A 26,300-nucleotide genomic window follows, 5' to 3' on the forward strand; every position below is an offset into this window, starting at 1 on the left:
TCTGGAGGTGGTTACATCCTAAAGCAATAAAACCCAGGATTCCTTCACTCAAAGAATCCCCCTAGTTATATGTCTTATAGGTCACATATCACAGGAAAGACCCTTAGGGCTGAATTTTTAAAAGACAACAGGGTTTTTTCCTGTGAAGATGGCAGGTATGTTATGTATTACATTGGACAATGACATACAATTTCCAGCATGAAAGTCTCCTCCTATCCCATCTTACCCTCTTGAAATGATCAAAGGTTTAAAGAATATTCATGTCCAGTCCCTTAATGGTGCTGAGATTGAAATACATGTGGAGATGCCCAGGAGACTTCTAACAAAGTACTGTGAGTAAAGTTATCACTGTCAAAAACTTGGTAAAGCTCGAATCTCAGGTGGTATTCTTGACAAAAGTTCAAGATTGATTAGCTTCTCAATTTTTAAGAAATTAAAAACTTCCTACATTCACAGGCATTTCACATGGAGTTTTTTACTTTAGGTCTTGGCTTTGACATTGATTCTCAGTTTTTTCTGTCTTTGGAGAACAGGCTAGGTTTCCCTTGTATACAGTCTTACATGGGCAGGTTTCTAAGCCTAAAACACAGAAATCTATTTGTCACCTCCTAACCATCTTCAGTAGATCAAAACCAATTATCTTGCTGCATGGTCTCCTGTACCTCTCAGTACTGTCTACAGTCAAGATTTTACCTTTAGGTTCTTGGTCAGATGAAGGCAGAGTCAGTATTAATTTCTGTTCACTGTTATAGCTCTAGAAACCATATGCTCACTATATATTATCTATCAATATGTAGTACTGGATATGGCATATGATTTGATAAGAACTTAGCAATTTTATTTGAAAAATGATCTCTCATATAAATTGCTAGTTTTCTCAATAATCCAGGAGATTTTACAGTTAAACATAGCTGCTTCTAGCATGCAGCAAGATGGGGGACAAATCACTTGTTCGTTTTTGTTTTTGTTTTACACTGAGAATGCTTACATGTCTTTTTGCTCCTTCTGTAACATTAAAATAAAATTTTGCTACCACCAAGGATGTTGAGAGGTCTTTTAATATAAGTTAGTCAGTAAGTGAGATATCTCCATTTCAGAATGATCATCTAATTGACAGAAGACTTTGTCAATGTATTCTCTCTTGACTACATTTGATTTTTGAAAACTCCTAATGGGTTCTTCAAGCCTAGGGTTTCTTATAATTATGTATTCGAGAAACATATTCAGCTTCATAGATCTCCAACTAGGGATCAAACATAACTCATCAATGATCAGAGCCCGACTCCACTCCACACAGGCAAAGTTCAAAGGCCTGGCTTGTTTTCATGGAAACCAGGCTGGGATTGTCCTTGAACTGTGAGTGTTTGTTTCAAGCTTCTTTGTCTATCTATCATTTTGTGATTAGTTTTACTCAAAAGATTTTTTTTAAAACACTCAAAAGGAGGTTCTCTGTATTTGGAATTTTTCTGTTTTTATATATTAAGAATTTGAGAAATTGTACGAATAAATATCCTACTGAAATCTTTTTATTTGTTGTCATTAATAACATTTTGTCACTACAGGATTCTAGTTCACAGTTGTTTTATCAAGTTAAATAGCACAATGTTTTACATGTCAGTATGAATTTAGGAAACAAAAATAAGAAACACTAAAAATCAAGTAAATTCCGTGATATGTTACAGCACATCACCCAGCTCAATCCTTTGCCTCTTTGTCCTCTACCATTAACTTCGATAATCAGAAACATAAATCTAGAATCAATTTAGAAAAATGAATCACAATCCTTGATTTTAGAGGTGAGAAAAGCAAGGACAAAAGATGTTATCTGGTTTACAAAAGTGCAAGTTTCTCAGCAGCTGAGCTGGTAGTTAGCACACAGTTGACTTCTCATAATGCCCAATGGTTAAGAGAGTGCCAAAAGTTCAAGGATGTCCCTGAATTGATGCCCTTGTTTCAAATGTTTCCCCTTGAACTTTATTTTCCTTAACTCATAAACTTTTCACACCATGGTTTTAAAAAACATGCTGGAGTAAAATAAGGATGTTGCTCACAGTGGACACAACTATCTTTGGGTATTCTATAAGCCTAGGCTTCACCCAATCACTCTAAGAGATCAAATTCATGTATCCCTGGGAGCCATTTGTACCCCACAGTCCAAATTTGCCCCCACCTACGTCACTTCAGTAGGTAAAACCCAATAATCCTGTTGAATGGTCTCATGTACCTCTCAGTACTTCCTACGGTCAGGACTTTACCTTTAGGCTCTTGGTCAAATGAAGGCAGAGTCAATGTCAATTTCTGTTCACTGTTTTAGCTCTGGAAACATATGCTCAGTATTTGTTGAATAAATTAATGAAAGCTCAAGATATTCAGGATTCCACTACTAACACATGGAAGAGGTGGATATAAACCCTGGTCTGTCTAGCTTTAGAGACTATATTCTTAAAACTACACTATGTTTCCGCTCCACAATATTTTATAAACATTAGGAAAACAACATTAAATATACATTTTCAATATGAATTTTTAAAATCTGGTTATTTTTCAGTTACCCTGGAATTTTGAATAACCAGGAAGTCTCAGCTGTGAATATACCTAGCCATCAATATTTTACTGCACTTCTGCAAGTTAGTTTTGCTGCCTCCTGTGTCCCACACAACGCACTGTGCTATGCATCTACAAACACGTGTCATGAATAAGTCACTGGGGACGGGCTTCTGTCCACCTGTAATTATTTCACTGAGAAAGTGTGATTTGCACTTCCTTCTCCAACTCTGCAGACTAGGTTTATTGGAACTTAAAACCAGGCTCTTTCTTAGCCTTGCTATGAAACATGGAAAGTTTACCCGTCATACTTTCCTTCCCTCCTTTGCTTTATCATTTCTCTTTTAAGCAACTGTCTCTTCTGGGACTTTCTATGACTGTGTCATTCTCAACTATTCAACTGATTCATTTAACTAATACTCTTCTTTCCTCTGAATTCTCCCACGACCACAATAAACAACCTTTATGTTAAGGTGTAGATGAATGATTAACATTAAATATACATTATTTTTAAAGGACATATGAAAAGATTATGCTTAATACAAAAATGTAAAATATGTTAAAATCCATTATAGACCTGGACTCCATGTGGAGACCAGTTTGTGGATTCATTATGGAGCTGGGGGATGCCTCCCTAAAGCCCCTCAAATCAAACTGCATCAATAACTGGCCAATGGGGGGCAAGTCAGTATTGTGCATGTCCTAGAGATATTACAAAAACCTCATAGTGCATTCCCTAGACTCTTCGACAGAGCTTAGATCTATTGTATTTCTTCTTTGTCTAACACTTACTTTCAAATTCCCTTTTACACTTTAATTAAGCTCCTTTTGGACTCTGAGGAGTTAAAGAGCTTTTTCTGAAGAATAATGACAGAAAGGAGGAGAGGAAGTAATTCTTTTGAAGAGAAATTCTGTCTTTTGTTTTTCTTCTCTCAGTTGTTTCCATACTCTGTGCCTATATATACACACATGGAAGAGAAGGGCAAAGGCAGATGGTAGCAGGGGTGCTCCTTGGGACACCAAGTGACCTTAATAAAAGGCCAGTATGTTTGGTAATGAACATAAATACAGGAGGGAGGAAAAAAATAGAAAGATTGTGAAAAGGAAGATGAAAAATATTAAGAAAATGAAAGAATAGGAGGGAAGGAGGGAGGGAGGGAGTAATGGGAGAGGAGAGATGGGAGAGGGGTTAGTGTTAGCTCACCTGGGACGACCCTAATGGTAAATTTATAATGAGGAGATGCGTTACTGAATGATTTACTGCTAATCCCATAGCAAGAACAGGAGGGGGGAAGGAACAAAGGTTTACAGTCCCTTTGGAGATTTGTTTCATCTGCACATCAGCCCACAATTAATGGCCATTTAGCTGTTGTTCTCCTGCTGGACACTGGTGGATTGATTCAGTAAATAAAAGTGACAGAGCGATGTCCCATGGAGGCAGACGGTGGAGTCTCTGCACCTGTTATTTGTGAATCTCGGCTTGCCAGGTCATTGACCTTTAGAAGCTGGCGAAAATTAATAAGTGAAAGCACAAAGCTGCTTGCTTTGAAAAAATGCGATCAGAGTACTCGGGCAGCAGTTAGGCTGCTTTCTTAGGAACTGGCCAGGATTCTCTGTGTGGTTATCACCCCTCCATCCGCAGAGCAGCCCAGCCATGGGAGGTAAGGCTGCTGGTCAAGCACCTCTTAGTCTCCTTGTGTGATCCAAGAAGGCCTGGGGAAGTGGAAGCATGGGGATCTTTTGGGAGTGCAAAACCACACTTTACCCTGCCAGCTTAGGGTTCAGCCTATCCTGTTCTTCCTGAGGCAGTTTGGGGCAGTTGCGGGTGGGTGGGGAACGACCCAGCCAAAATGGGCTGGCGCAACTGAGCAGCTGTGCTTGGCATGGCTATGGGGTGAGCCAACAGCTGCGTGAGTAACTGATCATTTGCAAATAGTTAATGACAGATTTGTCCTTTGTGTTCACTGCCATAGGAGGGGAGTAAAATAAAAGGGAGGGAGAGTCAGGCCAGGGGATTTTATAGCAGCAGCTACTATGACTGCTGTTATTGTGGTTGTTTTGAAAGTGATAGGAAGGTCAACTGAAGTTAACAGGATTTGCTTCTTTTCTGGGCAAGCTGCCTCCCAAATGAATCCAGTTCATGGGCTATGGACAGATCGCTGTGGTCAAGGAGTTACATAAGGCCTTAATCAGGATGCACCAACACAGAAACAAAGGAAAAAACATTTATTTTTATATTCTTCTCTTTTAAAGTTATCTCTGTCCCTGTATTTATTGTATTTCGCTTTTTGTTATTTATTTCTCAGTAAATTTCAGTCCATCCAGCAGGCATAATTAGCCTTTGTTTTCTGTGCAGATGAGGAAGAGGCTGGATTTGGCTAAGTGACTTACTGAGCATTGAAGAGTACACTAGATCCACCTATGAATGTTATTTGAGGAATTATAAAGGACACCTGCCCTAATATGCCCCTAAACAGAATTGCACCATTAGCAATGCATTCATCTGAGTTAAAGTAGTTCAGACTTAAAGAGTCTTCCTTTAAATGGCTACTTCCACTGGGATGTAACTCAAATGTTTTATTGTAGTGTAACAAATCCATCAACAAGGTCTAGAATTCCTGTCTCCAAAATACATGCTGAATCTGACACTTCCATTTCCAGTGCCATTAAATTAGCCATGCCATTATTGTGCCTTGCCTGCATTTTCTCATCCAACTCTTAACTTCTCTCACTTTTCCCTCTCCTATCTCTTTGCCATCTTCCATCAGAAACCCAAGGGATCCTTTAAGCCAAATCATTTCACTGCTTAAAACTCCCTAGAAGTTTCCCCAAGCACCTAGAATAAAATCCAAACTAGTTTCCGTGGCCTGCACCCTGGAACCTCAGCTCTTACCCTTTTTCACTCCCATCTACTTGCTATTATCCAGCCCCCTTGCAGACTTCCTGGCTTTTCTTGGAACATGAGAAGTTTTTCCCTTCCTCAGCAGCTTTGACCTTATTGTGTCTTCTTCCTGGAGTTTTATTACTACAATCTCCAGGTGATTGCCTCCTTCTCAATGTTCAGTTCTCAGCTCAAATGTCATCTTTCATAACATAAGAGACCTTCTTAGACCACCCTGTCTAAACCATGGTATTTACTGTTGCAACGCTCAGGTTCTATTCTCCAGGTAACCCCCATCACTGAAGAAAATACCCCTAGAAAGCGAGGTTCTATAAGCCCTCTCAAAGAAAGAAATTAATACAACTGGAAAAAATACTTTGTTAATGTTTAATAGACCTGCCACTGAATGATGGAGAAGAATTAATCCATCCAGCAGAAAGCAAGCTGAGGAGAAGGAAAATGAAAGATGTAGATAAGACAGAAAATTTATCACAGGAGTTGGGTCAGGAGGGAGACTGACCCTGCACTAGAGTGAGAGGAGGGAAAACTAGAAATCTAGGCCCCTGCAGAAGATTCATGTGACTTGGAAGACAACATAAAAAGTGAGAAGCAAGCACAAGTAGCATCTGAGAGAACTAAGCATAGTATCTTTTTAACTGATGTTTTCTTGTTTTTGGTTTTAATTTCATTTTTCTTTGCCAAACCAAGTTCATGTATACTCAATATTTTGGATAAACAGATGAATTTTTCAAGTGTTGAATGACTAGTTTGTCATTTTTATCAACCAAGGTTAATAATCTTTCAATTATGAATATTATAAAAATCTCCAAGTTACACTCTAAGTTTCTTCGATATCTAATTTCTTAAGTTCTTTAATGCCACTATCAATCAACATTTCTGAATGGAAATGGTCTCGTAAAACCTATCCTGAGTCAAGAAGGATGGGACTATTTCATGGCCTTCAAACAGTTCAAGTACAGCATTCCCTCTGAGGTACCCTTAAAGGTAGTCATGAGTTTCTGGCTTCCTAGTTCAGTGATGCCAATGGTTTACAGAACCCCAGAGAAAGTGAGAAGGATCTTTGTGAGCCTAATACCTGGTCATTATCAAGGCTAACTTGAGAAACAGGAAAATGGGAAATAAATTTTTAAAAATCCAAATTGATTGAGGGTTAAAATTATAAGAAAGCAGAGTCAGTGATTACTAATTGTATGTAATATATTCAGTATAATATATTCTCATTGTTACCTGTTGGGGGCTATGCCATGCAGACTATGCCAAGATGGCGCCTGGCAACCAGCCAGAAGTTGTTTTGATCACATCAGTGTTGAGGAAGTCAGTTAACATAGACACACCCAAGTGCTTTATCATTGGCCATATTCAAATAAGTCCACGCACACACGCGTGCACATGTGTTTCCGAGTGCTCCTGCCCGTGCCTGTTTGACCTTTACCGTGATTGGACAGCTAGCTCCTCACCTGATCTTTGCATAACTAGCATTGGCCCTACCCTTCACCTCCTGGAGGGAATATAAGCCAGATCTCCTCGTGTTCCGGGTTCCAGGTTCCTGAATCAGCAGTAAACTGCTTCAAATTCAAGAGTCTGGCTGGCCATTTGTCTCCCGCGCCAAATTGACTCTGCTGGCTGGCGTCAAGTGGTGGCCCGAATGGGGAACTCTGCATTCGTCTCCCCTCCCGAGAACCCAAATGGTAAGTAGCAAGGTAAGCTGCAGCCCTGTCTCTAAGGCAGTTAGGTGCTCAGGATAGTTGGGCAGGTAGTAAGGTAAGCTGCAGCCCCTGTCTCTAAGGCAGTTAGGTGCTCAGGATAGTTGGGCAGGTAGTAAAATACAAAAATAAATAGGAAAGTAAATGAGCTCCGGAGTGCGTGTATTTTGTGTTGCTTGTGTGTTTGTACTACTGTTGGTATGGTCTTTGTTCATCCTGTATCAAACTTATATAGCAGCAAAAGATGGGTTTGGAAATATCATGAAATCTGTCTGAAAGGATAATTCAAAAATTATTAAAGGAAAATGGCACACCAGTAAAACAAAAAACTGTAAAATGTTATGAAGTAAAGGAAAGTGCACTGATCAAAAGGTTAATGGAGTTAATACTGAAATATGTAGAGAGAGTGAAACAATTGTTTTTTTCATATACTCCTGTGTGCCTAGCTCTCCCTTTCCTTTTTGTGACTTCTAATGAAAACTTCTCTAGACAGTTATCTTCACAGATCGCACAACAATGGATAGATAGATTCGACGAGCTAGTAACAAGGTTTCGACAACAAATCCTTACCATAAATGCCACTAAGGTGGAAGTCAACCAGGAGAACTTATCACAGGAGCATTAAATAAACTAATACAATTTGGCACCAAATTTGGGGGACTCTTAAGTCTCATACTAATAAGTTTGAGTGTGCTTGTGTTAATTCTATTCTACATTTACAAACGCCTCAAAACCAGTCAACTGGCTCATAATGTGATCATAAAACAGGCCATGGCCACCCTTGAAGCAGGACGATCTCCCAACATATGGCTTAGTATGCTGGATCAGTAGTCAAAGACAGGTAACCATGGGAAAACACCGTACCAACCTAAGACAGAAGGGCCAACCCTGCTTTGGTATCCTTTGATGACGGGTAAGGACAGGATGTTGATTACCGGGACCTAAGACAGACATGAACCCTGCCAGCTTCATTTTCATTTCATATAAAGAAGGGGGAGATGTTGGGGGCTAAGCCATGCGGACTACGCCAAGATGGCACCTGGCAACCAGCCAGAAGTTGTTTCGATCACATCGGTGGTGAGGAAGTCTGTTAACATAGACACACCCAAGTGCTTTATCATTGGCCGTATTCAAATAATTGCACACAATGCAATGCACGTGTATTCCCGAGTGCTCCTTCTTGTGCCTGTTTGACCTTTACCGTGATTAGACAGCTAGCTCCTTGCCTGATCTTGGCATAACTAGCGTTGGCCCTACCCTCCTCCTCCTGGAGGGATATAAGCCGGCTCTCCACGAGCGCTGGTGTTCCGGGTTCCTGAATCATCAATAAACTGCTTCAAATTCAAGAGTCTTGCTGCCTGTTTGTCTCCCGCGCCAAATTGACTCCGCTGGACAGCGTCAGTTACCCTAACCACAGACACACCAGCATATTACACATTCATACACAACCACACAACCACATCCACACACAAGAATCAAATAACCTTCATTTTCTAATCATGATTCCTCTAGGGGTCCTAAAAATTTGAACATTTTTGTTGGGTAAGAAAATTATCTATAGTCTATCAATGGCAGGCCAGCAGGAAGTTATTTTTAAGGTAGCTGAGGAGTAGACAGAGAGATATCACAGGAAAATGACATCCAGGGGTTTTGCAGTAGCAAAATGGACTCCAAGATATAGTGGCAAATAAGCATACTCAAAGTCTCTGCTTTAATCAACCTCTCTGCTCTGGGCTTCATACTGTGATATGCAGTTGTTTTAGTACATCTTCTTAATTTGAAAAATTAAGTCACTGAAATCAAGAGTGACTCAAAGTTTCTGAAAAGATTTAAATATTTTCATCCTGCAAATATTTATTAAAAAGTGAAATCGAATGTTCTTCCGACTCTTTTCACCTACAGAATGTAAGTGACTATCACAAATTTTGAATCAGATATTGTACTTTTAGCCAAATGCCAGGTCTGTATAGTTTCAAAGGATCATTGCATGTCTTTCAATCTAAGGGAAGAAAATCTGGCACCTAGCAACTGTTCCCAGTGGCCTAATCTCCTGCCATTAATGGCAATAGCAGGTGGATATGGACCTTGCTCTCTCTGACATCAGTGTATTTCCTTTCTTGGGTCCTTCATCCTCAACTAGTGATTTCCACATTGTTTACTGATATTTTTAAATTATTGTTTCTCCTTTTCATTACAGACATTAGGTGAGAAATCTCAGTTAGGAGCAGAGAATCTGACCCAAACTCCCAAATGTGTGATAATTTCCCTCATCATAGGAAAGTGTGGAGTGACTTGCTAAGTAACTGGGCAGTTTGGGGTGCTTGAATTTGTCCTTAGTAAGGAGGACTTTAAGGGAAGAATTTGATTAGATACCTAATCCCCAACTAGGGAAATTGCATCCAAGAAGGCTTCACTGTGGGGTTTCCTATTAGGATGTTTCTGGACAACAGGTCAATTATTTCTGTCTCTCATGCTGAAACCAGTGGTAGGGGGGAGATCAAAGGGTTATGGAAAAGGTTAATGACTGAAATAAGTTTAACAAATAAAGAGAAAAAAAATGTTCTCTACACACAGCATGGGGTCAACCCCTAAGAGTCACTTTAAGAATAGGTCATAGAGTCAAATACTGCAGGGCCGCATTGTAGATGGGCTGGGCAATTTTATAATGAATAATGGCATTTATATAATATGATGAGTTTGGGCTGGAAGCTGAGGTCTTCAGAGGTCAACAGTAAGTACAACCCTACCACCCGTGAAAGAGTTTTATTGTTTTGTTGACCGGTGTGGGAAGCTCAGTGTCCATGCAGGCTTATCTTCAGATCTGCATTAATCTGCTCTCATTAGCCAGGCTTCTTCCCTGATTAGCCAGGGGTCAAAGAATCTGGACTTGTACATGCTTACTGTCTGCCCCGCTGATGTGAATGGCAGGGACAGGGCAGCCTTCAGACCTGAGTTAGAAAAGTCCTGCTCATTGTCCTCATGGGCTTTAGTTTCAGTGATAAATTATAGGGTAAAGATCTTCTGATTGAGTTGAGGTGGGATTCTTTTAAAAAGTCCAGAGCAAATTAGTTTACATGAGAATCGACACAAATACTCACATCCTTTGGCACCCACTGAGAAAGAGGTGGCAGTTAGAGAGAGAGAAAGTGCGTATGTGTGTGTGTGTGGGTAGGTGCGTGCAATCGCGTGTGTGTGAGGTTGGAGGGTTAAGGACAATGTGGTCAAGACCAATTTCCCAGCAAAGCACCAGAGGGATAACTAAATGGTTGCAACTTATGTTTAAAAAAGATGCCTTATGCATCTACTAGAGTGTTCTTAAAAAAAAAAAGAAAAAAAATGTGAGCCTGTAATATATACCTCTTTCAAAAGTCTTAAATTTTTCCAGACATACTTAGACTTTCCCTTTGGATATTGCCCTCAGAGTGATGTTGTATTTCTTTCAAATATTCCCTGGCATAACAAAGTCTCAAAATTTTTTATGGTAAGTGAAATTAAAAAAAAAAAAAAATGCTTCTTAAGACAAGGATGACCTTGGGTAAGTCATTTATCCTTCAATTTCCCCAACTATAAGCAGAATGAAATATAGACAGTTCCTTACTTATGAGTTTTTGACTTTATGGTGGTATGATGGTGTGAAAGCCATGTGCATTCAGTATTGCAGATTTTGAAGAATTTTGATCTTATCCAAGGCAGGGATACTTGCAATGCTGGGCAAAGGCAGTGAGCCACAGTTCCCAATCAGTTACAGTTCACAAGTATAAACAAGGAACACAATGTTGCTTAGCTATAACTTTTGGTAGGTGAGGTGTATCAAAGGGGTATTCAACTCATGATGTTTTCAGCTTTTAAATGGGTCTGTTGGAATATAATTCCATCATGAAGTCCAGGAACATCTGCATTATCTATCCATTAGAATGATTGGAAGAATTTAATGAATTAATGTACTTACAAGCCTTCAAAGAATTCCTTGGATATAGTGAACAGCTCTGTAAAAGTTAGCATTCAAATTGAAACTGTAAAAAGCAGATAAGCCTGGGAGGTGACACATGCCTGTAGTCCCAGTGGCTTCAGAGGAGGTTGAAGCAGGAGGGTTGCAAGTTCAAAGCCAACTTCAGCAATTTAGTGGGACCCTGAGCAAGCTAGCAAGACCCTGCCTCAAAATTAAAAAAAAAAAATGTAAAACAGACTTGGGATCTGCCTCAGTGGTTAAATGCCTGTATGTTCAATCCCTGGTACAAAACAAACAAACAAACAAACACACAAAGGCTAGATATAATTAAATTGGGTAGCACGTTTTTTGAAGCAAAAGAGTTAATGAGACAAATGTCATGAGACACTAGCTGTTGGCATTTATGTGCCTAGGAACATTTGCTACTACCTTTCCATCATGTTTATCCAGAGTTTTATCTCCTGTCAAACTTATATGTCACCTTGAAGGAGAGAAAAATCAGTAACTTGTAGAAAGTATCTCCCTAATTTGTAAATTTGCATGTAGCACGCTTTTACAGATCACCCAGAAAACTTCACGTGGTGTCCAGAATTCAAGCCTTTTCCATTTGTTATACATAATTAAAATTTAGAAAGAACAGAAGTATTTGTGTGTGTGTGGTGTGTGTGTGTGTGTTTGCTTTTTACTTTTCTTCAAAAACCATTGTGATATTTTAAAACTTGTTTATCACGTAAAGGAAGCCAAAGTCCCTGTGTCCATTTTGGGTAAAAGAGTCAAAAGAATGCCCTCTAGCTTTAATAATGTATTAGTAGGACAGAGGGCTAAATCACAAAGATATAGCTATCCAGGCCACTAAGTACCCTTAGCAAATAAGAGCAATTTAAAACCAATGTGAAATCTCATACAGTTCCCTATTTTATATACATGCACATACACAGTTTAAAGAGAGAAGTGAAAATAAACAACCAAGATGAAATTTGGCTGTCTTTGTAGTACAATCTGACCCAATCTCCTGGAGTAATAACTTCAAATCCAACCTAATAGAATAGTACGGATAGCAGCATTTTATCCCAATTAACTCAGCTTGCTGCTGAAGAAGCTTAGGTCTGTTTCATAAAATGTAAAATACTTCCTCATGACCACCTGCACAAGTTCCTATGATTTGCATCTATTTGATTTTAATGTTTTTGTTTTGTTTCATTATGTTTTATAGTTTTCTAACAGAGAGGGTTAGAAAGTATAGAATGGGAAATTACTCCAAATATACCCCAAATCTCATTCTCTTTGCATGGCTCTAGTACGGTCAGTGGGAGAAATAATTGCTGAGGTCTATCAAAAATGATTCATGTTTTTGCTTACCCTCACACTTTCTTTTTAAAAGACAAGGAAATTTTGTAAACAGACCTTTTACAAAATAGAAAAAAAAAATGTTTTGGGCACAAAACTTTTGGGATACAGATTGCTAAACTTAATGGTCTGTGTATCCTTCCTGAGAAATGAAGTCAGTATCCTAGAACCAAGCAAAGCAACAAGCTATATAAATCAACACAGAAAGAAATCACGCTAATGACTTTTCCCAATTTAAAGAAATGTCAAAGGCAACCATATAAATGGAATGCAATCAATATGAATAATAATAAATAACCACCCTGGGTACTGAACTTTCCATCAATTTTTAAATGTTCTGTCTGGCATATTTCTAACATTTAAATAATTCTAAAATTTAAAAACCATGTGCAAACAGGGATGAATTAAAGTACTCTTCTTTTCTGGGGTGATTGTGGTGGTGGTATTTTAAAGATGAAACAATCAGACATTCACCAAAAAACACATTAACATTTTATAGCCAATTTATAAATATTCTAAAAATAATTTCTATATACCTGAAGATTACGCATGCTTAGAAAAGGAAATTAACCTGGGGAAACTGATTCATTGAAATGATAACTGAGCTGTCACTCAGTGTTTGAAGGAATATAATAAACTCCCTCTGCCAAAAGGAAAACAAAACAAAAAACAAAAAAAAAAACAAAAACAAAGTTCTAGTGGGGGATCTTCTAACATTTTCAACATTCAACATTATAACATTTCAGACAGTTATTAGATATAAGAATGATCCTAAATCACAGAATATTGATATCTAATGTTTGAATTTATTTCTTTAACCTCCTAGAAGTTTATTGTTTCTCTGAGCTGACTTATTATTGATCAGATCAACAGTTGAGGAATGAAATAGAAAACTGAAAGTAATGTTCTTTGTTGTCTCCACATCTCCCACCATACAAATAAAGCAGTAAAATTCAATGTGAAAGAAATGAATATAATGAGGTCCGAATCTAAGTCTTGACTCTGCATTAATTTGTTATGTAATTCTCACAGTAATGAAACTTCTGAGACTTGCTTGAATTCAAAAAGAATGATCAGAACCTAGCATAATTTCCTTTTCACATTTTAATTATGAAGTATTTTAACAATACACATGAATATACCAAATGATATTGAAACAATATGTCTTTTACACATATTTTAACAAAAACATCTTTTTCATATTTACCTTAGGTATTTTTTAACATTATTTTAAGATACAATTTGTATAGAATAAAATTGATGAATTTAAATTTTAAATTTACAATTAAAACTTTTTTAGGAAGTTTTGTGTAGCCACTGGCAAAATCTGAGTTTGTAACATTTTCATCATTTCCAATGTATCCGTTTATGCCTTTAACTGTAAACCCCCATTCCCAGATTCACCTTGTGTGGACATCTATCTCTTACAAGGAATTATGTAGGAAGTAGCCTTGGTGTCTGGCTTCTTTTACTTGGCACAGATGTTAGCAAACTTCAACTCAAAGTTCAAATTCTGCCTAACTGCCATTTTTATAAATACAATTGTTTTGGCTACAGCCACACCCCTTAATTTACTTAATTTACATCTGTCTGCTTTCCTTCCATCTAGAAAGAGATAAGAGACACAACTGAACAGTTGCATTTTCTGAACTATAAAACCTAAAGATGCTACTTACTATATGACCCTTCAGAGAGAGTTTTCCAGCCTCAGGTTTAGCATGTTTTTGAGGATCATCACATTGTAGCATGTTTCAGGACTCCTTATTTTTCATGGCTAACTAGCATTCTATCATATGCAATCACATTTTCTTTATCTATTCACCAGTTCATGGGATTGGTTCCAGTTACTGGCTATTAGGAGTGCTGCTGTAAATATATAAGTCCAAGTCTTTTTTGTAAACATGTTTTCATTTCCTTTGAGAGATACCTAGGAGTGAAATTAATGGTTTTAATTATGTAACTTTTGAAGAAGACCAATTTTTTTTCCAAAGTGGCCTTAATACTTTAACATTCCTTAATATGAAGAATGTCTGAGGGTTACATTGTCTCCACATATTCACCAGTACTTACTGTTGCCTATCTTTTTATTATAGCAAGTCTAGTGGTAGTGATAAAGTATCTGTTTTAATTTGCATTTTCTTAATGACTAATAATGTTGAACAGTTTTTCATGAGCTTATTGACCTTTTTCGATCAGTCTCTGTGAATTATCTATTCAATTTTCTATTCAAATTTAAATTCTGGACATGATTATTTAGGGAATTTATCATTCGTAATTTTTTTTCCCCAATCTGACTTATCTTTCAATTACCTGAAGTCTTTGAATGTGCAGTTTTTAATTTTGAAGGAATTTATTTTTAATCAATTTTGCTTTAGGTGTTAGAATAAAAAATTTTGCCACATCAGTTCCTTGAGAATATTTTCCTGTGTATTCTTCTGAGACATTCAATATTTGTCCTTACCTTCAATTCTATGATCCACTTTAATATTTTTATGCATATGTTGAAAATTGTTTGAATTCATTTTTTAAAATTCTTAGGTATTCGGTTGTCCTAACAAAGCTTGTTGAAATAACCATGCATCAAATGTCTTGATATCTATGTCAAAAATCAATAAAAAATATAAACAAAAGTACAAGAATACATTTCTTGTCTCAAACCTCTACGCCTATCTGTATGCCAATTCCACATTGTCTTTATTGTCAGGCAGAGGACTTCTGTGAAACTGAAGCAGTGCAAAGGTCCCCCTTCACACCCTGACTCTGAAGATTAGGCCATGAAGATTTCAAAAATGTTGCTCAGAGTAACAGGTATGAATTTACTGGGAGGGATAGGAAAGGGGAAAAAGGGGCACTCTCAAGGGTGATGGTGGGTCCCCTTGCAAAAGAGTCAGCATGCCTCTCTGGTCATCCAGTTTTATTTGGAATTCCAGGGACTTTTCAGATAGTGCAGCCCAGGTTCACCTCTTGACTTTTGACTGACAGTGAAATGACATCAAATTTTCAAGTATCCATTTTGCTTGACCACTCTAGGTCACTTTGGTCCATGCTGACCGGTTCTAATTGGACTCTGTTCTTACAGATTTTATGATTAGGGGGAATTATCTTTAGCTCCCTGAGTTCTGGGATCTAGTCTGTGTAAAGGTCACAAAAGTCCCCTTCTTCAGGGTAACTTGTATTCTTATCATCAGTAATTTGGGCCTGAATTTTTCCTGCAGATAACAGAAAGTTTACTGAGGAATGTAACATAGTCTGTTGACTTAAGCCAGGCAGGACTGCAAGAAAATTGTTTTTTAAAAGTGAAAGCATGTGATGGTCAGCACAGTGGGCCCAATTTACAGAATTATTCCCTTAATCTCATATTCCCCCTGCTCACATCTGTCTGTTCCCTATCAATCTTGATTATTTTATAGTGAGAAGTTACATGTAAATTTTTAAATAAACTTGTCAATTTCTTTAAAAAAAAATCCTGATAAGATTTTTTGTAAGAATTACTTGACTCTGTGGAATAACTCATCATCTTAACATTAGATGATAGTCAGTCTTCTGATTTGAAACATGGAATGTTTCTCCATACACATAGACTTTGATTTTAATAAGCAATGTTTTATAGTTGTCAGCATACAATTCTTATACTTTCTTGAAATTTACTCCTAAATCTCTGATTCTGTTGGATTCTATCAAGAATGGAATTTTTTCATTTTTCTTTTCAGGTTGCCCATTACTGAATATACACATCATTTGTTGTACCTTGTATTATGCCTCCTTTCTGAACTTTCTATTGTGTCTAATAATTGGTCTTCTTTTTAGGTAGTGGATTATTTTTGTGTATTCCCTGGGGTTTTCATTGCACAAGATTATATCATCTGTGAATATAGTTTTGCATCTTACTTTTTGAAATGAATGTCTTTCATTTCTGTCTTATTTCTGGACTTTACTGGCTAGAACTTCCAGTATAATTGTTGAACAGAAGTGCTGAAAATGAACATTTTTTGGCCTTGTTTCTTTTACTATGAGAAAACACTCAGACTCTTTTGTTAATTTTGAAGTTAGTTATTTTCACAGATATACTTCATCATATTCAGAAATTATCCTTTCTGATCCTAGTTTATTAAGAGATTTTATCACTTTGTCAAAAAATTTTTTTCCAAATCTATGGAGGTGATCATGTAATTTAATCTATATTCTATTAATATGATGTATTACATTAAATCTTTTCCACATATTGAAACAATTTGCATTGCTAGAATAAATTCTCTTTGATCATGAAGCATAATTCTTTTTTATGTTACTGCCTTCATTTAAAAAAAAAAATTTAAGATTTTTGTATCTATATTCATGGGAAAGCTTGGTCTATAGATTCCTTCTTTAATACTGCTTAGGCTGATTTTAGTATCAAGGTAAATGACTTCATAGATGAGACTGGAAATTGGTTTTTATTTTTAATTTTTGATTTTATGGGAGAGTTTTAAAATGGTCACCATTATTTCATTTTTAAATATTTGATAATCATTACTGAAGTCATCTGGGCCCTACAGAACTATGAGAAAAATTTTAATTATTATTTCAAATTCATTATTTCTTCAATCAATTTAGATTTTCTGATTCTTCTTAGTTTAGTTTTTGTTGATTTATATCTTTCTAGGAATTTGTTCACTGCCTCTAAACTATCTACTTTGTTGGCCTAGAGTTGTTCATAATTTTTTTTTTTCCTTATAATCTTCCTACTGGGTTTGTAGTGATGTATCCTCTTTTGTTTCTGATTTTCTAATTTGGGCAATTTACATCTTTTCACCTAACCCCCACTCCTGCTATATCTAGGTAAGTCTATAAAAATTTTATTGATTTTCTCATAGAACCAACATTTAAAATTTGCATTTCTCCACAGCCTTGCCAATAGAATATCATACATAAAAGTGGTGCATCAGTATGACTTAATATGGCATTCTTAATATACAAAAACATGTAATGCTTCATATGTTTAAGGATTTTTGCTTTCTTTTTTTTCTATAAACAACTATCATATTTTACCCAACTTATGCTAGGTTGCTGGCAACATTTTTACTTTTTACTAAAAAGTTTTGAATTCAGACAAAAACTTCAGATGTATTTTGTCTCTTTGTCCCCTTTCTTTGGACTTAGGAAGTGATTATTTTTGCCGTAAAAGAGTTTTCTCCTTCTCTCTCTCTTTTCACTTTCTCATTTGGGTCATGATGTTTTCCTTTGTCTCAAATAAACATGTAATTCTCTCCTATTTCATTAATTCTCCTATATTTTCATGTAAGCCTCTGATTCATTTAAAATTTCTCTTGGTTTATGGTGTGATATATAGACAGAATTATATATTATTCTAAATGGTAATTTAATTATCCAATTTTAAACCATTGAGAAGATAAGTTTATCATAAATCATATTATCAAATGCACTTAACTATATTTCTGAGTGAATTTCTTTTCTTTTTTCTTTTTTTGGCCTGCCTATTGATCAATGTGTAAATATACTTTTTTTCGAAACTCTGTAACGCATTTTAATTTCCACTTGTACATATAGAAAAAATAATATTTAGAAAACCAATAATAAACAAAACACTATGTGTAAGTGAAAATAAAATAGATAAATAGAGAAACCACAATAGCCAGAAAACCATCAATGAACAAAAGGCTATCTCCTGGGAATGAAATTGGCCAAATTATGGTACAGACACCTGTGAATATGTCACAATGAATCTCACTGTTACATATACTCACAATGCACCAATAAAAATTAAAACATGTAGATAGTACATATATGTAACTTTTTAAATCAATGTTAAGTACAAAATAAGAGTTGGCATTTTATAGGGATAAAACTTACTATATAAACTAAATAAAAATTTAAAAAACAATTACATGATGTTAGATCATAATATGCAAAGATAGCCTTTCAATTTTTTCAAATGTAGTTTTGCTTTCACAATATTTAACATTTTCCCTTATACAGTTTTTCATATTTTAAAAGAATTTTTCCTAAGTATTTTAGCAAAATATGTCAGTGCTTAGATCTCTGTTTTAGCCACTGTGACTGAAGGACCTGACAAGAACAATTAAAGGAGGAAAAGTTTATTTATGGCTCATACTTTCAAAGGTCTTAGTTAATAGATGACTGACTCCACTGATCTGGGCAAGAGGGGAGGTAAAATATCACGGTGGAAGGGTGTGACCAAAGAAAACAACAGGGAATAGGGGCCAAGGAAGCTGAGAGACAAAAAATATATCCCAAAGGTATGCCCCCAATAATTCTTCTCTAGCCTCACCCTACCTGACTATAGTTACCACCCAGTTAATCCTGATTGGGGATTAATTCACTTATTGTGTTTAAGGTCTCATACCTAATCGTTTTACTTATAAACTTTCTTGTTCTGTCTCACATGTAAGTTTTTGAGGGACACCTCTTATTTAAAACATAACGATCTCTAATTGCATTGAATTTTGTCAGATATTTTGTAGGAATTTGCAGTAGTGACCATATTACTTTTCTCAATAGTTCTATTAAGAGTACAAAGAATTTTATTATAGAATTTTCTAAACTTGAAAAGTCTTGCATTTCTCTACTAAATCCAATGGTCTAATGTATTTTCAATGTGGTGTTATATTATTTTTGTTAGTATTTTCTTTAATACTTTGACAAGAACATTAGCATTTGAAATTTGTCATCAGTTTTATATACAATTTCTCATTGATCTTTTTTTGTATCCATGGTATATATACTTTACATTATAACTTGCAAGTTCTCATTCTTTTCCTCCATTTTGGGTTATCTGGTATTTATAGACTTAATGAATTTCTTTGCAAACTTGTATACAAAACTTATTTGTGTGAGATGTGGTTTTTAGTGTAGTTACTCAAATTACTTTGGTAACCTGTCAGTTTAAATTAGATCAGATAGCTCTTTCCTGGGGTCATTTTGGGTCAATTATATTTTCTTGGGAAATCCTTTTCATCTAGATTTTTGTATATTCATACATATTTTTCATACACATGTATGTTGAGTTTTGCAAAGGAGTTATCAATAATTTTTTGCAGAGTCCCTCTTTGTATTTTCTTTAAACTTTTCCTACTTTATTTGTTTTATACTCTATCTTCTCTTTATTATTTAAAGTAGACTGTTTTTTCTGGCTTTTTAATATCATTATTTTATTTATTTATTAGATTGAATTTCTGTATTTTTTCTACTGACATTTTCTGCTTTTATTTTTATTATTTCTTCTGCTTCCTTTTTGTTTACTATTTTGCTCATTTTCAAATATTTTCATTGGCTTTTTTAATGTATATTTTGTCATTGATACAAAATTCAATGCTAGCAAATTTCTTTTAAATATTGCTTTGTCAATATTCTATTGATTTTGACATGTCTGTCAATCTGACATATTTGTTTTCTAAAAATTCTACTGTTTTGTTTTGTTTTTTCCTTATTTTCCCGGAGGATAGATTAATAGAGATATATGCTCATAATAAGAAGGCATTAAACTTGAATAATTCTACTTTTTCACAAATACAAACAATACAATTCTCTGTATTGTTTTCATTTTTAAAATGTATCATGTCCTGGTAGCCTGATGAATACAGAAATTACTTGTAAATATTTTCAAATATAATGAAAAATAAGTGGTCTGTATTATTAGATATATAACTTTTATTCATATTTAAAAGATATAAGAGAAATTAAATAGAGAATGACTTAACATAAGAAAAGTATTGATATGTACAAAACACCAACAGATCAAACAATGATCTTAAAATGACTTCAACAAATACATAAAATTATTTGATTCAATTCAAATACTTTCATGTAAAACAATAAATAACCTCTCAAGATAGCAGGAATAAATTAGAAATACAGTAAATTCTTAGCATAATAAAAGGTACTTACTCTTTTCAGTGTTTTAAATACAATTTATTTATTCACTCCAAATTTTTTCATTGTATTTTTATATTTAATAGCATTTTTGATATGATAGTATATTTGATATAATAATGTATTCATTATTGTGAATGTTTTATCCTCAATTTTAAACATTTTTTCCTTGAAGTATCAAATTCACAAGTGATTTACTCAGAATTTTGAAGATTAATTCAATGCAAATTCTCTTGTGATTTATTTGCTATGCCTTTGTAAATGATATATTTTTCTCTGTGATACATGATGAATTTTTAGATTTTTTTGTCTTTGCATTTTTATTCTGTAATGTCACCATGATGCATAAGCCAGAAACACTAGGTATCCACAAAAAATCTATTGTTTCCTTTTTTATAGTAATAACTTCGTAGCAAGGCACACAGATTGTTCATATTTCTCATCTCTTTTTTACACTAAGTATGACCAAGAACAGACTTCTCGAAAAAGGATCAATATTTTTTCCTTTTTCTTTTTGTATGGAGGATTGAACACAGGGACCACTGAGCCACATCCTCCACCCTATTTTGCATTTTATTTAGAGACAAGGTCGCCCTGAGTTGCTTAGTGCCTCACTTTTGCTAAGGCTGACTTTGAACTCATGATCCTCCTGCCACAGTCTCCCAAGTCACTGAGATTACAGTGTGCACCACTGCACCTGGGCCAGACCAGTTTTAAAAGAGTAGCTGAATTCACTGTAACATTCCCCATTCCTCTGTGGAATATAGATGGCATTAAGTTTGTGGCAAAGGTGGAGCCACAGATGGCAAGAGGAGAAATCCATAGAGGAAAATCACTTAATCCTACAAACATTTCTCTCTAGATGGTTTGGTTAGAGAAAAAAAAAAAAAAAGAAGAAGAAAAGTTTGAAAGGGGTTTCAGATATTATATTTAAGAATCCATTAAAGAGCAGTTTAACAACATACCCTAAACAATATGATGCATTTACAAAGGAATTATTTTCATTTATCCTACTCTAAACGCATGTCTTTTTAAAATTTTTACAAGTCTAGACCACAATCTTTTCAGATATCTCTTCCTCTTTTTCTCCAGCCTCCTATTGTATGACGTTTTGGGAACATGTCTTGAACTTCTTCCTTTTCTTCTCCAGGTCTTTTCATCTCTTGTTTTAGGTTGAAACTCTTCAAAAGCAGATTGTGAGACAGTTCATTGCAACTAGTTTATTAGGAATGATCCCAGAGAACCACAAACAGGAGTGAGGAGAGAGAGATTGGGATTGTCAGTACTATGATAAAATAGAGTCTCCCTCCTCACCAGATTTATATGTTTATTGAAGTCCTAACTCCAAGTACCATGGACTGTGACTATATTGGAGATGATGTCCTTAAAGGGGTAACTAAGGTAAAATGAGGTCATATAGGTGAACCCTAATCCAATCTGATTGTTTTCCTCATAAAAAGAGATTAGAACACACAGGATTGTATTACTTACCAAGACTGCCATTAACAGAATACCAAAGGTCGAATGATTTAAACAACATGAATTTGTTTTCTCACAGTTCAATTATGTCTTCCTTTGGCCCAAATTTCCTCTTCTTATAGGAATATCAGTTAGGTTGATCCTGATAGCTTCATTTTAACATAAGTGCCTTTTTAATGTCCACATCTCCTAATGCAGTCACATGAAATACTGCGCATTAAAGCTTTAGGGTGTGAATTTCAGGGGCAAACGTTCAGTCCATAATAGACCTCAGAGACAGAAACCATATGAAAACACAGGAAAAGGACAACCACAAATTCTATCCTTCAGAATTGTGAAAAAAACAAATTTCTGCTGCTCAATTCATCCAGGCTGTGGTACTTTCTAATGGTTGCCCTACTAGACTAACACAGAGAATCAGTAGATCACTGCTGTAAGCCATGGAAGCTCAATTCTCTTGGGTACCTCAAAAAAGGCATTATTGACTATGGCTCAGAATATGTGGCATTTATCTACTACATCCCATCTAATATTTACTGAATGCTGTTCCTGTGGACAAATAATTTATTCTTTGACAGTTTTTCCTATATAGTTCAGACACAATCTAGCAACCAAGGAATGCACTCAAAGATCCCAGGAGATAGCAACTAAAAAGAATCATGCACAATGCAAATGAATAGTGTTTGGAGAGAAACTTGAGAGGAAAACTTAAAGTGTGTGTTTCGCCACTCTCCAAATGCATCATTAATCTATTTCTCTGTTGCATTTGGGTAAATATTTACCTATTGCCAAATCTGCCCTAAAAGTCTTTAGCAATTTTTTATTTAGTTTTACCCAATCCCAATAAGACATATCTCTACATACATATATAAAGATATATAATGTATTTATTTAATTTTAAGAGAATGTATTTCTATTATTTATATATAATGTATTATTTATATTATATATTTTCTGGTCTTTTTTCACATTCTTTTGTTCTTTCATTTGAGAGTCTATTTATTCCTTTAAATATTTTATACACACTTGTTTTATATTTTATTTAGACTCTGAAATAGGTAGTGAGAATAAGATATCATTTGTAAATGTTTTATTTTATTTTGCAAAAGGACAGTCTATTAATTAGTTGTGAGTTATAGATAGTGTATATATTGGTATAGATACTTTAAGAGAAAAGAGGAAAGGGTTCCTGAAATAACCAAAAATCACTGCAACATTAAAGCACATATAGTACTACAAACAAAGAGAACAATGATTTCTTCTCAATTAATTCAACACCAGTAATTCACTCTTGTTGTCCTAGATCTTGAGCTAGTCATATCATGAACCCATCTACTTCTTTCTGGAAATCCTAACTCAGTTCATTGGTATGATCACAAAGTTGTTTGATACTATTAAAATCTGCACCTTCAAGGATCTGGTGTATTTTTCTATGGTGTTCTGATGAAGTCAGTTTTTGACTGCAAGAGTTTTCAGAAAAGGACCAAAAAGTCAAACCATCGAACAAAAAACTACTTGCACATGACAAACTGACTTAAATGGTAGTGGTGTACTCATTCTTGCTTTTTCAAAACTGAATGTTCTAATGAGAGTTTGTTGCATGAAACTAACAAGGGAATGTGTTTTGTTATGTTGCATGCAAAATAAGATAATAAAGTTAATCTAAAATATATTTATAAAGGTATAAATATGATGATATTCCTATTTTCATAAGATATATTATTTATGTTTTTAACAAAATAAGAATTTTGACATAAAAAGTCAAATATAACACAAGAATTTGAGACATATCATGAATATACAACTTAAACATTTAAGAATATATCTCAATATATCAAGAATATCAAGTGAAGAGTTTCAGTATATTTAAAGAGGTCCTAAGCATCTCTCTATTAATAAAATAAAGATAGGTCACTGATATGAATTCTCAATAGAAAAAAATGCCTAGAAGATGCTGTGTTTACCTTTAAAAGGCAAGATATGATTAATTTAATATTTTTTAAAATAACCAAACCACTGCTGTCTAATATCAGGCAAAACAGTACTGGGACTGAAAAATAGAAAATGACCCAAGAATAATAAATAAATAAATATGCTGACCAGGAAAGTTGATTTAGTCAGCATTGCATTGCTATGAAAAAAACATCTGACAAGAACAAATTAGAGAACAAAAACTTTACTTTGGTTCCCGGTTTCAGAGTTTCAGTCAATGGTCAGCCAACTCTATAGCTTTAGACCCAAGATGAGGCAAAATATCATGGTGGAAGGGTGTGGCAGCTCAGAACATGAAAACCAGGGAGCAGAGGGAGCTCTACTCACTAGGGGCAAACTACTGGGTTCAGTCACAGGCTGCCTGCCTACTATTACCATATTGTTATTCCATATTGGGGGATTAATCCACTGATTAGGTTAAATCTCCCCTAACATTTCACCTCTGAACATTCTTGCATTGTCTCCTGCATGAGCATTTGGGGTAGAACTCATATCTAACCCGAAACAGAAGGCAATGAAAAATCTCTTGGTATATACTACATACTACATTCTATTTCTGCATTATTAATATCATTTTACCCATGCAAATTTAACCTAGGGAAGGCTTCTGATTTGACAATTCCCATACAACTTAACAGTAGTAACATATCAAATAATCCTAATTATTTTTAACACCTTGCTTCTACAAGGTAAAAGAGAAAATCTTTGTGTTTTTCCAGGAACCTACTGGGATATCTGAAGGACAGTTTTAGATTCAGAATATGTCATTTAGGATTTGATTTGGGGAAGGAAAAATATCAAAAGTTGTCAGGAGATTTGAACATTCAATTAATACAGGATCATGGATTGTAGTATGGTAATACTTTACAATCTTTTTTAATCAAACTGAAAGGAAAATATTTTTAAAGTAAACAAAACAGGTAACATGATTTCCAAAGAACTTTAATTCTTAAGTGAGAAACTTTTTTTTTTTTTGCTTAATAACCAAAGATATAATAAAATAAATATGAACCACAGACCATTCTTCTGGTAACAATCATAATATTTGTTATCTAAGCAGACTGTATAGAAGATAAGATCTACTTTTATAGTTTCTTTTTAATGGTAGAATAATAACCAAAAATCACTTTTTCATTTTAACAGAAAAAAAAAATTCTAGGTTTGTGTTATTACAACATTTGATAGTGGATAGTAAAACTCCTTGAATCCTCACAAATAAGTCATCAAACTTTAGTCAGCATTTATCATGATAAATAAAATTAATTTTCAGAAACCTCTCCAAATTTCTATATTCATACATATTCCTTACTGTGGAAATTCTCAAAGTATCAAAATGAACATATTTGCTATCACACCTTAATATGCAGAATTACTACTAACCACATACAAATGAGGCAAAAGTATATAAGCTTAAAATTTGTTTTGCATTTATGTTTTCAGTAATTAATCTTACAAATAACCTAGTATATAATTAATATTTATTATCTAACTCAAGTTAATATTAGTTCAAGTATTTTACTTGCATAAAGATTTTTAATCCTACCTTCAATTTGACCTAATACAAACATAATTGTTATTGAAATAGTTTGTCAGATTAATGGTTCATCATGGTCTCATAAATTTATATGTTTAACAATTCTAAACACTTAAAATAAGTAGTACTAGAATTAATACTAGTAAATTCATTTTAATTGGTGAGAAAAAATGAATAAAATAAAATCTACTGGCATTTATGCCTAATCCTAACAGAGAAGATGTATGTTTTTATTAAGTCAAACATATTAAACATGTCTAGTTAGTCGAAGATTCACCTAAGTTACATGAAGTTGAATTATTAAAATATTTCTGAATTTCAAAAAATAACCTTTTTTTTGCATTCAATGTTTATTTTCCAGTAACACACTTTCTTTGTACTGAATATTAAAATTGATTCACAAGAGATTGCAAACAAAAAGAAACAATATTTTTAAAAAGTTGGTCCTCTGTGTAGATAGATTGAGAAGTACTGCTGTAAATAATGCTTCTCAGAATTGAAAATAACCACTTTGTGTACAGGGTCATGCTGGGGATAAAAGGGGAACATACATTTATAAATATTATGCATTATAGATTGTGCAAATACTAATAAAAATTGGCAGAAAAGAACATTAAGTTGAATGGTAATGAGAACCAAGCATCTGAAATGTGGCAGCTCTGATTTGTGGTATTCATTTTTTTTGATTTAATTTTTTTTTAAATTTTTACAGATTGTATTTTGATTCATTTACACAAATAGAGTACAACTTTTCGTTTCTATGGTTGTGCATGATGTAGATTCATACCTTTTGTGTAATCGTACATGTACATAGGGTAACGATGTCTCTCTCATTCCACCATCTCTCATACCCCCACCTCTTCCTCAATGTTTTAGTGCTTTGTTTTATTTTTTTCTTTTTTTCTTTTCTTTTTTTCTTTTTTTTTTTTTGAAAGTTCAGCAAGTTTCAATTTACACTGG

The sequence above is a fragment of the Sciurus carolinensis genome, chromosome 15 (assembly GCF_902686445.1).
Source record: "Sciurus carolinensis chromosome 15, mSciCar1.2, whole genome shotgun sequence".
In the NCBI taxonomy this organism is placed as follows: domain Eukaryota; kingdom Metazoa; phylum Chordata; class Mammalia; order Rodentia; family Sciuridae; genus Sciurus; species Sciurus carolinensis.